This window comes from Anomaloglossus baeobatrachus, chromosome 3, assembly GCF_048569485.1.
Source record: "Anomaloglossus baeobatrachus isolate aAnoBae1 chromosome 3, aAnoBae1.hap1, whole genome shotgun sequence".
Classification (NCBI taxonomy): Eukaryota; Metazoa; Chordata; class Amphibia; order Anura; family Aromobatidae; genus Anomaloglossus; species Anomaloglossus baeobatrachus.
The window spans coordinates 555,813,408-555,829,748 of NC_134355.1; the positions used below are offsets into that span (position 1 = coordinate 555,813,408).

The window sequence follows — 16,341 nt, forward strand, 5'->3', positions numbered from 1 at the left end:
TTTTTTTTTGTTCACTGATAAAAAACGCATAAGGACGCAGTGAGCAAAAACGCAGCAAAACGCAGCAAAAAAACGCACCAAATCGCAGCAAAACGCGTGCGTTTTTTGCCACGTTTTTTCGACGCAGGTGCGTTTTTGTGCGTTTTTAGCGGCCAAAAACGCACAAAAACGCAGCGTCAAAAAAACGCAGTGTGTGCACATAGTCTAAACCTGCAGCTGTGGAGTCCTTCATATTCATTAGCTCTGAGTAATCTCGCCCCCCTATTGATAGTCAGCTCTATGTGTACACTGCATAGGCAGAAAGCTGACAATCAAAGATGTGGGCGGAGTTATACAAAGATTAGCATTCAGAGAACTGGGAGATCGTCAGCAGATAAAACAGTGATTTTATCACAATGACAGCACACAGCTCAGTAAGTGACATATCGCTGGAAGCAGTGTCCGAGTTCCAAGATTGTGCTGCTCTCAGATTACATAGCAAAAAACTGCTGATACTCTCTTTAAGGAGTTTTTTTCTAAAATAAAGTTACTGATAAATGTCTACACAAAGTCATTACAATCTGTGGAATTGCACGTTTCTTGTGCTCGCAGTGCAGATCTATCAGCGGGATACAGCGGCCCGTCTTGTATTTTGTATATAGACCATGAGCATGGGACCAGTCATCAAAAAGGCCAATAAAATGTACACCTATAAGGTGCCCATGAGAGAAAGTAACTGCGGAATTTGCTGCAGAAAACCCGCGGATTTTCCAGATAAATCTGCAGGTTTACGCAAGTACAGACACTCCCCATGTTACCCTATGGGATTTGGGGAGTGCTGTATCAATGCTGCGGATTTCCCGAAGCCGCACCTAACTGCATGTCAATTATTCATGCGGAATTATCTGTGGAATTCCTGCCTTTCCACTATGGAGATACAGGGCGGGAAATCCGCAGGTTTACTGCAACAATTCCGCAGAAATACCGCAACAATGGATAGCTGCGGATTCCGGGGAGTTGCTGCGTCAATCTGTGGTAATACCTGCAGAAAAGTCCGCAGGTACGATCTCCTGTGGGCACATGGCCTAAAGGGTACTATACACGCTGCGATATCGGTACCGCTAGCGTGCGTACCCACCCCCATCGGTTGTGCGTCACAGGCAAATCGCTGCCCGTGGCGCACAACATCGCTAACACCCATCCCACGTACTTACCTGCCTAGCGACGTTGCTGTGATCGGCGAACCGCCTACTTTCTAAGGGGGGGGGCGGTTCGTTCGGCGTGATAGCGGCGTCACTAAGTGGCCGCCCAATAGCAGAGGAGGGGCGGAAATGAGCGGGCCAAACATCTCACCCACCCCCTTCCTTCCTCGTTGCCGGAGGACGCAGGTACAGTGAGTTTCCTCGTTCCTGCGGTGTCACACATAGCGATGTGTGCTGCCACAGGAACGACGAACAACCTCACTACTGACCAAACAACGATTTTTGATGTTGGAGCGACCTCTCCAATACCAACGATTTTTGTCTCTTTGGAGATCATTTTAGGTCGCTCAGAGGTGTCACACGCTGCGATGTCGCTAACGACGCCAGATGTGCGTCACAAACACCGTGACCCCGACGATATATCGTTAGCGATGTCGCAGCGTGTAAAGCACCCTTTAGAGTTTGAAGCTTCACGGTAAGGATAAATCTGCAATACATGAAACAAAAAAAAATAAAAATAAACCTAAGTAAGTAGTATGTGTGCTGCCATGAGGCTGCCCTGCACCTCGTAGCGGTGATTCCTGTCTCTCCCGTATAATTAGCTCCCCCCGATGCGCGAGTCCTGACAGCTGTGTCTGCTGATCACTGGCGCTCCGCACTAGCCTTGTATGAACAGATGTGTCGTGACGGCTGAACTTCACAAGGGGATAGACACTCATTTCCCTACAGCCATACATGTCACCTCATTTTCCAAAGTCCACTGGGCTGTGAATAATCACATAATTACAGTTCTGCAGCCAGTCCTATGAAAGACAGGGACACTTTAACCCGAGAATGGTAGATGCCTGAACACACGGGACTCTGCCATCTCTGCCCCGGGCACTAAGAGAGTTAGGAGCCGCAGGGGGCCAAATGTCATTTGTATCGACTAATCTTTATCACATTTTATGGACAATTAAATATCAAAGGGACGGTTCTTCTTATCCCCTGGAATCGCACATTTCAGTTTCTTTCTTGTGTGAGCTTCAGAATGAAAACTGGGAATACAGACTTGAAGGTAATATTATAGGCTTAGACATACCTTAGCAGTCCTATAATTTGATAGGATGTGCGGAAGTGGGGGCTTACAGGCGGCAACTGAGAAGGCTAAAATCTAAGAAACACTTAAAATGTGCTTTCATCTGCAGCTGAGCTCGGCTGGTAACATTTCACGTCTGATCCGCAGCCTCCCTCGCAGATTCAGGCCGGGCCATTGTTGTGCACAGTCACACGTGAGAATGGGGTGACGGAAAGTCAATGGGATTGTACTTCTTATGGTAAAAGGAGTTTTCCTACTTGTCCCATAAACAGTAGAGATGACGAATGTATGATTACTGGGGGCCCGGTACTGGAATATGCCCGAATGGCACAAAGAAGTGAGCGAAAATCCTGAGAGGATTAAAGGGAACCTGTCAGGTCCTGAATTCACCCAGAACCAAGAGCGGGTCTGGGTACATATTTCTAATCCCTGCCTAGCAGTCCCAGCCTATAGGAGCATAGATAGAGGGATCTTTAGAAAAAGTATTTCTAAAGATCCTTCATTATATGTTAATGAGGCCAGCAACTAGTCACAAGGGCGTTACTTTCTTTGGCTAGTTGGTCCCCTTAGCATGTAAGCTAATAATGTTCTTCTGTCAACTCTACTGTCTTGTCAATTAAGTAATTCATGTTATGATTTAGGTTGTGCTGTTGTGATACCATAATTTCCCACGGGATCAATAAAGTGTATCGTATCGTATCGTAAGCATGCCACTATGGGCGTGCAAACATGCTAATGAATGTGCAGTGTCAGAGGCATGGTCGCTCACCTCTCTGCTGTCACTGGTTTTCGTCTCAGTGCGCATGATTAGAAATCCCCAGACTTCCGGTCATGCACACTATGAAGCCAGGTGTACGCGTCCCGGCTTAAAACTGGTGTAGGGCGCATGACGGAAAGTCCGGGGACTTCTGATCATGCGCACTGACCCTAAGCCCGATGTACTGAAGCAGTGGAACAGACACGGGTACGCACGTCACTGCCGATGATGACAATGGGCATTGAATAGCATGTTAGTACGCCCCTGTGTGCGTGCTAACATGCTAGGAGGGCGGAATGAGCTCAGAAACTAACGTCCCTGCGCTCATTAGCATATGGATAAAGGGTCTTTAGAAATACTTTTTTCAAAAGAACTCTTTATTTATGCTACTAGATACAGGGACGGTTAGGCAGGGATTAGCAACATGTACCTAGAACTGCTCGTGGTTCTGGGTGCATATTCCACCTGACAGGTTCCCTTTAAGGGATATTGAGCATGTGAGTCCACAACTTCTATAACTATCTCTAACTCCTGCAGACAAGGAACGGACATTTAGGGCCCAATTCATCAAAGCTTTTACACAGCTATTTAGGAGTAAAAAGCTTTGACATTCGCTAAATTTCAGCACAACACAGGGTTGTGATAAAACTTTGCGACTTATGGCGTTCTGTTAACCACAGGCAGAACTCCACTCCACCTGCGATTGTTGGAGGCAGGTCCTGTAACACACAGTCATTACCTGAAGAGTCTGGGGTGAGCCTGCTCCATACATCCGCTTCCAACTTGCATGATACATGTATGGCACATGTTGTGAAAGGGTTCAAAAACTCTTTCTAATCATTTTTGTTCTAAAACCACTTTGCTGTTCATATGTTCAGTGTTTTGTGGATTTTTTTGCTCTTCAGGTTTGAATAATGACAGGTGAGTGAGAATTAAGAGAATATAACTTCTTTAAAGTGTTTCCTGATGGAAAATGCTCCAAACTAGTCACTGTCCAATCCGAAAGGTGCAAAAGAACACTTTTGAGGAGTTTTCTATCCTAAAGGAGTGTTAGCTAAAGTGGTTTTTACCAGAAACCTCAGTGCTTTTGTCCACTTAAAAAAAACTTCATGTGCACTTTTCTGTCCTCGGACCCTTACTCTTCTCCATCTATACATTTAGCCTGGAACAACTCAAAGTCCCATGGCTTTCAGTAGCACCTATACGCTGATGACACGCAGATCTACCTCTGTGGCCCAGATGTCACCTCTCTGCTGTCTAGAATCCTGGAGTGTCTATCAGCCATAATCTCCTTCTCCTCTTGCCTCCTAAAGCTCAATGTGGCCAAAACTGAACTAACCACCTTTCCCCCATCTCACCTATGTTCCCAACCTGATCTATTACAATAAATAATATCACGCTCTCCACACTACCAAAAGTCACCGCCTCGGAGTAACACTCAACTCTACCTTGTCCTTCATTCCATAAATCAAATCACGCAACTCAAAAATATTTCCAGAATCCATCCTTTCCTCAATCTACTAAAATGCTAGTGCATGCCCTCAATCTCCTGCCTTGACTACTGCAACATCCTCCTCTGTGGCCTCCCTGTTAACACCCTTGCACCTCTCCAGTCCATCCTTAAATCTGCACTTCTCCCCTCTGCAAATCCCTGCATTGGTTTCCATTTCTCCACCGTATCCAAATTAAACTACTAACACTGACCTACAAAGCTGTTCATAATCTGTCTCCTCCGTATATCTCCGAACTAATCTCCCGATACACTCCAACACGCAATCTCCGATCCTCCCAAGATCTCCTTCTCTCCACACTCATTCACTCCTCATCCAACCGCCTCCAACACTTCTCCCGAGTATCTCTTGTCTTCTAGAATTCGCTGCCTCAACATGTCATATTATCTGCTACACTTGCAAGCTTCAAACGGAACTTGAAAACTCATCTGCTTAAAATGCCTATAGTCTCCAATGACCCCACTGCTTCACCACCACCACCACCACCACCCCCCCCTACTGTCTGCTCCCCAGTATCCTATAGAATGTAAGCCCACAAGGGCAGGGTTCTTTTCCCTCTGTACCAGCCTGTCTATTGTAACTTGTATATGTATTTTGTATGTATCCTTTTCTCATTTACAGCACCATGGAATCAATGGGTGCTCTATAAAAATATTAATAATAATCTGCCGTCAGGTTTTTGCTATGCAATTTGAGGAAAGCATTAGGTAGGGGCTGAGACAGCTTTCAGCGATGTGTCACCTATTAGGCCGAGTGCCCTTTCAATACAATGAGTGTTTTATCAGTACGAGAGTAACACTGCCGAGATTACATGGCACATGAGCCCTGATCCGACTATGCACCATCCTTTGATAAGCAGCTCACTGTCAATATGCAATGTGCACAGAGAGCTGTGGTATGGGTGGGGTTAGCTTTCTGAAGTCTGATACATATTAAAATTCTGATTGTATCACAACTGCTACACCCAGTAAACTAAGTAATACATCGCTGGAATCAGGGTCTCTTTCCCTAGACAAGGTGGTTATGAAGAGCTAGCAAAAAAAACTGGTGACAGATTCCCTTTACAGAGGTCCCCATTGGTAAAGACCATAAAATTAGCACTAAATAAAATAGCCCAAATCTTTGGAAACGTATGGTGATTTAAAGAAAAAAAAATGGACTACTTAGGAGAGCAATGGGATTAAAATAAAAGCAAAATCTGGCTTCTTTTGAACTTGTGAAAGGTCCTCTTTAATGAGGTAGTGGTCACACATGCTCAGCAACACTTCGTCTACACAGGTGAACTCTGGCCCCTAAAGGCCCAGTCACACACAATGACTTACCAGCGATCCCGAAAACGATGCGACCTGATAGGGATCGCAGGTAAGACGCTGGGAGGTCGCTGGTGAGATGTCACACAGTCAGATCTTACCAACGACGCAGTAACGATACAGGTCGCAGTAGCGACCTGTATAACGATCTCAGCAGTCACTGTGACCCTGTCACACAGTGACAAACACAGCGATGTAGGACAGGAAGGGTAATCCCGGCACACAGTATATGAAAGAAATGGTAAGTCCAGGTATAATATGCTTGAAAAAAATTTTTCTTTATTGTTCACCAATTATTGTACTGCCCGCCCAACGTTTCGGCTCACGCAGGAGCCTTCATCAGGGGTCAAGAGCACTAAGAAAAGGAATATGGTATACAAGGAAAAACAAACAGAAACAGTATTTACAAAATGCATCATGACATTACATCAAAGAAATTATGAGGAAAAGACCTGTTGAGGACTATGGGAAAGATGTGAAACTAATTGTCGTAGTGTGAAGGTTGACCTAGAAGGATCTAACCGCTAGGAGAGAAGAGAAGAAAATCATGTGAATAAGAAGGGTGAAAAAAAAGGGGGGAGGGGGAAGAAAAAAGGTAAAAAGGAGGAACCTGAAGAAATATAGATAGAGGGAGAAGGAAACAGGGAAAGGAGAGAAACTGAAAAGTATGGAGTAGTCAGAAAGCAAGAGAATTACTGGAGAACATACCCGAGAAATTGGTAATGGTGAGAGATCATGTAGGTACAGCAGGACCTGTGAGCGAGAGGGAATTGTAGGAAAAGAAGGGAAAAGAGAAGATGCATAAGATATCACATAATGTAATTAAAGGGGTGAAAAGTAATAGGACCATGTTTGACTTACTTAGTGTAGTCAGCTAATGGGTTAATCCAACAGGAGGAAATGGTAGCTACCAAAAAGGTAGTCAAAGGAAACCCTAATGTGAGAATATATAATTAATAGAGGTGAACATAAGAGTTAAAGGGACAACAAGAAAAAAGGGGGAAGGGGCAAAAAAAGGGGGGGGGGGTGGGGGTTGTATATAGCGGTACATACCGAAAAGGGGATGGGTTGCAGATGATGTGAAGGGGCTCACACGGTAGTTTGGGATATAAGGTGAAAGCTGTCAAAATGAGAACAGTGTCGGTAAGGAAGTATAATATAAATTAAAACAGAATATAAGGATGAAGATACATACCAATGGGACAATGTCATGTATACTACGATTATCAATCATATGTAGTATGACAAGTAGGTTGTCAAAATGACGTCAATGTTGCTAGGGAAAAAAAGGGGGGGGGGGGGGGGGGGAGAGAACATGACTATAATGGTATGTAAAGGGCAAAGAGAAAGAGGCAAGGAAAGGGTAGGAACGTACCTAGGAGCACTTAGGATAGGGGTGAGAGCACCAGGAACAAGCCTGTAATGTATCAAGAGGTGAAATGAGGTGAAGTTAATCACATGAAAAAGGTGAACGGAGTGGAGCAGAGTAAAGTATCGTAGTAGAAATGTCTTACCTAGAATGGCATGGTAGTATGGTAACTACGTGGAGGGAGCCCAGGGACTGTGTAAAAAATGAGCCTCTATATACAGGCACATGAGTAACCATTGGTGGAGTGTGAATCGCCATCAGGTGTGGGGGGGTGTGGAGATCACTGAGTGTGTGCATGACACGCAGCCGACGCCCACCAATGGGCGGGGTATGGGCGGTCAGCGCGTGCCAAGTGCCCCCACACAGGAGTGGCAGTGTAAGTGTGGAGCGTGGAGCGTGTGCGTTACGCGCGGCCCCCGCCACGCCCACCATGGGCGGGACATCTGCGGGCGGCGCACGCCAGGAACATACAGAGGGATATGCGTAAGAGGAGATGACAGACGGGCGTACGCATGACGCGCGGCGACCGCCACGCCCCCGTGGGCGGGGTTTAGGCGGGGGACGCGCGCCAGGCAAACGCCCATACTGTGTGATTCTTCAAGGACTATAGCAGTGAGCACAATTTATTCTCTACTGAAACACAGCGATGTGTCCTGCCCAGCAGGACATCGCCTTTGAAGAAAATGGCCTGGACCATTCAGCAACGACTAGAGATCTCACAGCAGGGGCCTGATCGCTGGTAGGTGTCACACATAACGAGATCGCTGGCGAGATAGTTACTGCGTCACAAAAAACGTGACTCAGCTGCGATCTCGTTATGTGTGACGGTACCTTTAGAGTCAAGGCTCAGTCACACTAAACAACTTACCAGCGATCCCAACCACGATACAACCTGATAGAGATCGCTGGTAAGTTGCTAGGAGGTCACTGGTGAGATGTCAGACTAAGCGACGCTCCAGCGATACCACCAGCAACCTGACCTGGCAGGGATCGCTGGAGCGTCGCTACACGTGGAAGCATGCTGCGCTTGGTAACTAAGGTAAATATCGGGTAACCAACCCGATATTTACCTTGGTTACCAGCGCACACCGCTTAGCGCTGGCTCCCTGCACACCTAGTCACAGTACACATCGGGTTAATTACCCGATGTGTACTCTGCTACGTGTGCAGGCAGCAGGGATCCGGCTTCTGCGGACGCTGGTAACCACGGTAAACATTGGGTAACCAAGAAGCCCTTCCCTTGGTTACCCGATATTTACCTTCGTTAACAGCGTCCACGCTCTCACACTGCCAGTGCCGGCTCCCTGTTCCCTGCACTCCTAGCCACAGTACACATCGGGTTAATTACCCGATGTGTACTCTGCTATGTGTGCAGGGAGCCGGCACTGACAGCGGAGAGCGGTGGACGCTGGTAACGAAGGTAAATATCGGGTAACCAAGGGAAGGGCTTCTTGGTTACCCGATGTTTACCGTGGTTACCAGCGTCCGCAGAAGCCGGCTCCCTCCTGACTGCACATTTAGTTGTTGCTCTGTCGCTGTCACACACAGCGATGTGTGCTTCACAGCGGGAGAGCAACAACTAAAAAAATGGTCCAGGACATTCAGCAACAACCAACAACCTCACAGCAGGGGCCAGGTTGTTGCTGGATGTCACACACAGCAACATCGCTAGCAAGTTGTGCCTCAGCAGCGATGTTGCTAGCGATGTTGCTTAGTGTGACGGTACCTAAAGAGTAGCAGCTGAGCTCCTAGCAGTCATACTTTTATCACCTATTGTTTAGATAAGTGATATATGTTGATTATGGGACAACCCCTTTAGGCTATGTGCGCACACTGCGTCTTTTTGACGCTACGTTTTTGGCCGCTAAAAACGCACAAAAACGCACCTGCGTCGAAAAAACGCGGCAAAAACGCACGCGTTTTGCCGCGATTTGGTGCGTTTTTTTGCTGCGTTTATGCTCACTGCGTCTTTATGCGTTTTTTATCAGTGAACAAAAAAAAAAGGTCTGATGTCATTTCCTTCTTCAATGTGTTCTTCATTCTCCACTAGTGTATGCAGAAGAGCAGACAGCTGCAGAACTACAAGGCTCAGCATACTCCATCCAATAGTGTATGCAGGAGAGCAGACAGCAGCTGCAGAACTACAAGGCTCAGCATGCTCCATCCAGGACTATATGCTTGAGGGAGAGTCAGGGGGAGCAGACCTACAAGGCTCAGCATCCTCCTTCCAGGACTGTATGCAGGATTTCTTTGCCCCCCCCAAACAAAAAAAATGACGTGGGCTTCGCCATATTTTTGTATGCTAGCCGGGTACAGCAGGCAGGTACGGGCTGCCCCCAACCCCCAGCTGCCTATTTGTACCCGGTTGGGAACCAAAAATATAGGGATGCCCTTTTTTTTTTAAATTATTTCATGAATTTCATGAAATAATTTAAAAAAAAAAAATGACGTGAGCTTCGCCCAATTTTTTGAGTCCAGCCGGGTACAACTAGGCAGCTGGGGATTGGAATCCACAGTGCAGGGTGCCCATGCTTTCTGGGCACCCCCGCTGTGAATTGCAGTCCGCAGCCACCCCAGAAAATGGCGCTTTCATAGAAGCGCCATCTTCTGGCGCTGTATCCAACTCTTCCAGCTGCCCTTATGCCGGGTGGCTCGCTGGGTAATAATGGGGTTAGGGCTAGCTGTATAGCTGGCCTAAGCCCGAAATTCATGGTGTCACGCCAATATTAGACATGGCCACCATGAATTTCTAGTAAAGATAAAAAAAAAAACACGACACACAGAAAAATATTTTTATTAGAAATAAAACACAACACAATTAGTGACTGCATCTTTATTGAAATAAAGAACCCCCCCCTCCGCAGTAATCCTGGGTGAGGGTCCCGCGCCGTCCAATCCGGATCCAATATCATCTGATCGGTTTGCTGGAAGGCAAAGCGATCAGATGATGTGTCAGGATCAAGTGCCTGAATCCCATCACACATCAGCTGATTGTATAAAAGCCGATTATACAATCAGCTGATGCATCGGTGCAAAAAAAAAAAAAAAAAAAAAATACTCACTTATGTGCTGATTACCGGCAGCTCCTGCAGTGATGGGGCGGGAGTCTGATCCCGTCCGATCGCTGCAGCAGCTGCCGGTAATCAGGGATGAAGTCTCCTGACGCATCCGCTGATACCGGCCGGGCGCCCACGTCACCGCGATACTTACGATCACCTGATGCGTCAGGTGACTGCATCAGGTGATCCATCGCCAGGTCCTGCATCCATCGGAGGTTTCCCGGCCGTCTGCACACAGCCGGAGCGGCGATACCGTGAGAGGAGATGGGAGCGGGCATAGCACCGGGAGTCTGCAGACAGGTGAGTATAACTTCTTTTTTTTTTTTTTCTACTGTTAACTTTTGTTTTCGCAGCCGCTTCCACCTCCTGCCTGTACATGGCGCCGCACGGCAGCATACATGCACTGGACGGGAGGTGGAAGCGGCGGTGACGGTACCGGGAGGATTCACGCTTCTGTATATACTGACAGAAGGAATCATCTTCCTGTACACGTCACTTTACTACCCACCTCCTGCGTTTATAGCTGCGTTTTTGGTCTTCAAAACGCACCAAAAACGCAGCTATTTGCGTTTCTCATTGCGTCTTTCAACATCCCATTGAACTCAATGGATGAAAAGCGCAGTGAAAAACGCGGGAATAATTGACATGCTGCGTTTTTGTGGCACCACAAAAACGCAGCTGAAAAAAAACAGATGTGTGCGGACAGCAAAAATTAAAACTCATAGACTTTGCTGGGGAATATACCAGTATACCTGGTTATGGAGTCTTAGGCTAGGTTTGCACACTGCGTCTTTTTGATGCTGCGTTTTTGGCCGCTAAAAACGCACAAAAACGCATAAAAAAACGCATGCGTTTTTGCCGCGATTTGGTGCGTTTTTGGCTGCGTTTTGCTGCGTTTTTCAAATGCATTGCATGGGCGGAAAACGCAGAAAAACGCAGGAAAGAACTGACATGTCCATTTTTTTTTAACTCAAAAACGCAGGAAAAAAAACATGTGTGCGGACAGCAAAAATGAAAACTCATAGACTTTGCTGGGGAAGCAAAGTCCTGCAGTTTTGAGGCCAAAAACGCACCCGAAAAACGCGCAAAAACGCCGCGAAAAACGCACTGTGCGCACATAGCCTTAGGAAGTAACGACAGGAGTAAGATATAGTATCACTGAATGATCAATGACGTCTGCCTGCAGGGACCCCTACCATCCTTAGAATAAAGGGAATGCACCGCTAGTTAAAGAAATTATTCAACATATCCTACATATCAGGATGAGTGATATATGATCAGTGGGGAATGTCAGAAAGTCCCATGTGAATAGACCAGCGGCGCACTAGCATTACCACTAGGGATGAGTGAATTCAAACATTAAAGTTCGGGGTTCGTACCAAACATCTGGTGTCAGAGACTCAAACTCTAACTTCTCACTGAAGTCGTGGTTGAGTTTGGATGCTGAATAAAGTTTGTTGAAAGGCTGCAGCACTGGCAATCAACAAGCTATTGGTAGGGGAAGATACATGGATGCTACTGGGAACAAAATAAATAAAAAAAATAATGACGAAGTCCCTCCTATTTTTGATAACCAGCCAAGGTAAAGCAGACAGCTGGGGGCTGGCATTTTCAGGGTGAGAAGGCCTATAAAATAGCAGCTTGCAGCCATCCCATAAGTGGCGCATCCATAAAATGCACCAATTCCGTCGCTTTGCCATGCTCTTCCTGATTGTCCTAGTGCGGTGGCAAATTGGGGTAATATTTTTGGGGACAATGTGAGCTGTGAATTGACAGCTGGCATAATGCCCAGGGTCTAGTAATGGAGAGGTGGTTATAAGACACCCCTATTACTAGCCTGGTAAGTGTAAAATAAAAAACAAAAACAACACACCCAAGAAGAAATACTTTATTTGAATAATGACTCCCCCAAACTCCCTCGTTCTTCAATTTACTAATTTTAAAAAAATCCTCAAAGTTCTGATGTAATCCAATGGTGAATGAACACTCCCCGACACTCCCTTGTTCAACAATTAAAAAAAAAAAAAATCATTGACGTTCCAACGTAATCCAATGGTTTAATCTTCCACAACGTCCTTCGAATCCTATGGAGCCTTGTTGTACACGAGTGACCTATGGAGCCTCGTACTAAGAAAAAGGCTCCAGAAGTTACTCGTGGTCAGTGCTAGACATGGAATTTCTCATGAGCGTTAGAAATTCCGTGCCTGCCGCTGACCACGAGTGACCTATAGAGCGTGAGACATTACACCATTGGATTAAGTTGGAATTTTTAAGAAATTTTAATGAATAAGTTGATGATAGAGTCTTTATTGGCCATTAAATTACATCAGAACTTACATTACATTAAATTACATCAGAAGTTACAGGAATTTTTTTTAACCCCTTAACGACCGGCCGATTTTTCGCTTTCCGTTTTTTTTTTCTTTGCCATTCTTCTTCTGAGAGACGTAACTTTTTTTATTTTTCAGTCAATATGGTCATGTGAGGGCTCATTTTTTGCAGGACGAGTTGTACTTTTAACTGAAACCATAACTTTCACCATATAGTGTACTGGAAAACGGCAAACAAAATCCATGCAACAGCACTATTGTTTTTGAGATATTTTAATCACTGTGTTCACTATATGGTAAAACTGATGTGTGGGTGTGATGCCTCAGGTCAGTGCGAGTTCGCAGACACCAAACATGTATAGGTTTACTTTTATATAAGGGGTTAAAAAAAAAATAAAAATCGGTAGTTTGTCCGAAAAAAGTGGTGCACGTTTTACGCCATATTCTGTGACCCATGGAGTTTTCATTTTTCGGGATCTATGGCTCAGTGACATTTTTTGCGTCTCGAGCTGACGTTTTTACTTGTACCATTTTTGCACAGATGCTACGTTTTGATCGCCTGTTATTGCATTTTGCGCAAAAGTTGTGGCGACAGTCATTTTGGCGTTTAGAATTTTTTTGCCGCTACGCCGTTTACTGATCAGATTAATTGATTTTATATTTTGATAGATCAGGTGTTTCTTAACGTGGCGATACCAAATGTGTGTATATTTTTTATTTTTTTAACCCTTTATTTACAATGGGGCGAAAGGGGGGTGATTTGAACTTTGTTTTTTTTTTGTTTTTTAAAACTATTTTTTTTACTTTTTTTTTTTTTATTTTACTAGTCCCCCTAGGGGGCTATAGCGATCAGCAATCCGATCGCTCTGCACTATCTGCTGATCACAGCTATACTGCTGTAAACAGCAGATACGCTCACTTTCTGATTCACTCGGCTGCGGGCCGAGTGAAACTGAAAGAAGTTCATGTCTAGTACAGGAGTCATCACATGACCCTGTGCTACCATGACAACCATCGGAAGTCACGTGATCACGTCACGTGACTTCCGGTATCGGGCGGTAAGTAAAAGTTTACCGTCGATACCGTTATAATGGCACTGTCACATATTGACAGCGCCATTAACGGGTTAAACGGCACGAGCAGATAACGATTCTGCTCGTGCCTAGCAGGCACACATCTCAACTGTGAAAATCAGCCGAGATGTGCGCCGATCGCGGCATGCTGCCGCCGGCAGACCGCGGGCAGTAACATTATGACAGCTAGGATGTAATATTACTGCCCACGGTCGTTAAGGGGTTAATTAATAAATTGGTGATCAAGTGAGTGTGGGGGAGTCATTATTCAAATACATTTTTCCTGTGTGTGTGTGTGTGTTCTTTTTTTTTACTTTTCACTTAATGGGGTAGTAATGGGTGGTGGGGGGGGGGAGGGGGAGTCTGACAGATGCCTATCCATTAATAACTCCTGGGCTTGATACCAGCAGTCAATTCACAGCTGACATCAACCTCAAAAATATTACTCGCCTTCCACCACACTAGGGCAATCTGGAAGAGCATGGTAAAGCACCAGAATTTACGCATCTAATGGATGTGACACTTCAGGGGTGGCTGAGATCTGTTATTTTTAGGCTAGGAAGGGCCAAATAACCATGGGCCTTCTCAGCCTAATAATACCAACCCACAGCTGTCTGCTTTACCTTGGCTAATTATTAAAAATAGGGGGGACCCCACGCCATTTTTTAAAACTTATTTATTCCCTTTCTACATTTGTTTGTAGGGCAATTGTCTTGCTCTTAAGGCCCCGTCACACTAAGCAACATCGCTAGCAACATCGCTGGTAACGAACAACTTTTGTGACGTTGCTAGCGATGTTGCTGTGTGTGACATCCAGCAACAACCTGGCCCCTGCTGTGAGGTCGTTGGTTGTTGCTGAATGTCCTGGGCCATTTTTTAGTTGTTGCTGTCCTGCTGTGAAGCACAGATCGCTGTGTGTGACAGCGAGACAGCAACAACTAATGTGCAGTGAGCAGGGAGCCGGCTTCTGCTGAGGCTGGTAACTAATGTAAACATCGGGTAACCAAGAAGCCCTGTCCTTGGTTACCCGATATTTACCTTTGATACCAGCCTCCCCCGCTCTCACTGCCTGTGCTGCCGGCTCCAGCTCTGTGCACATGTAGCTGCAGCACACATCAGGTAATTAACCCGATGTGTGCTGTAACTAGGAGAGCAAGGAGCCAGCGCTCAGTGTGCGCTGCTCCCTGCTCTGTGCACATTTAGCTGCAGCACACATCAGGCAATTAACCCGATGTGTGCTGTAACTAGGAGAGCAAGGAGCCAGCGCTAAGCATTGTGCGCTGCTCCCTGCTCTGTGCACATTTAGCTGCAGCACACATCGGGTTAATTAACCTGATGTGTGCTGTAACTAGGAGACTGGGGGCTGGTCACTGGTTGCTGGTGAGCTCACCAGCAACTCGTGTAGCCACGCTCCAGCGATCCCTGCCAGGTCAGGTTGCTGGTGGGATCGCTGGAGCGTCGCAGTGTGACAGCTCACCAGCAACCTCCTAGCAACTTACCAGCGATCCCTATCGTTGTTGGGATCGCTGGTAAGTTGCTTAGTGTGACTGGACCTTTACCCTCGTTTTGCTTCCTTTTACAGTCCCTTAGCCCTTACTATGAACATTTTACAGCCCAAAAGTTCAGGTTCCCATTGATTTTATCAAAAGGACAGCAAACAGCTCAGTAAGTGACACATCACTGGAATCTGAGTCTATGTCTCTACATTATGCTGCTTTCAGATGGGGGTGCAAAAACCTGGTGACAAATTCCATTTAATGAAATTGACGCATCTTTCAGTTGCCCTTTGCCAACACAAGAAATGTGCACTAGTCCGAGGCTGGACTACACTTAAGTCATAACTTCCTTCACGCCGTTTTGAATGCTTGTATGGCAATACTGTAGGGAGAACCGTTTGATCAGAGCTTTATACATCCTGCCCACTTGTCTGTGCCATTTTGCAGACACAGTAGCCATTGTAAAAACTGAAATAACAAATGGGTAGCTTATCTTATTATTTAATGTATTATTTAATTAACTAGTTACATGCTGCAGTGCTCTCCAGAGGCAGCAATATTCTTAAACTGTAATTACCGAATGTAAATGAAGTAGACACAATACAAGACTGCGAAACAGTAAGCGTCAGGATAAGGGGGCTAATAGCTGGGGGGTGTCATACACAGCAGGGGAAGGGCGGGGGATAAGAGAATAACAAGATTGGTATTAATGTAATATACAATGCAGATCAAAGGCCTGGAATCTACAAGGGACCCCACAGGGAGCGGGTAATAATTACCCCGGAAACTGTACCTACTGTCACTGCTGTGTTATCAGAGCCCGGCTCTCCCGCTGGGGCTCCATAGCAGACTGCTTTAAATCTCATTTACTTTTCTATGCAGTTTCAGCAGCTCCTCCTAATTATTATTTAGCACGCTGTCTGCATTTCATGCCTGCTTAAAAAGCCAGAAACATACAGATTTCTTCCAGTGGCCACCAGCCATTACAGGTGCAGCCAGTGTAATTGTGCCTGCTGGCTCCTAAGCACAGGGACACGCTTAATGGGAAGCAGGGTGCCACCCCGGCTGCACCTTGTAAGGTGGGCGAGGAGCAGGTGCACGCACCTTACACACCTGCCCATGGAGAATCATTTAAGTGACACTTGGCCATAATACCCCTCCAGGCCTATCATTTCAA

General features: G+C 46.0%; 1 protein-coding gene and 1 long non-coding RNA gene across 2 annotated transcripts in view; both read right to left on the bottom strand.

Moving 5' to 3' along the window:
- Window positions 1-16,341, bottom strand: part of FARSB (phenylalanyl-tRNA synthetase subunit beta) — a 134,596-nt gene that overhangs the window by 11,836 nt on the left and 106,419 nt on the right. The window lies entirely within an intron of this gene.
- Window positions 6,317-6,959, bottom strand: LOC142295532 (uncharacterized). The gene is made up of 4 exons (XR_012751485.1): window positions 6,891-6,959; window positions 6,699-6,771; window positions 6,546-6,590; window positions 6,317-6,361 (listed from the first exon to the last, which is right to left on the bottom strand). It is a non-coding gene; the product is annotated as an uncharacterized LOC142295532 (long non-coding RNA).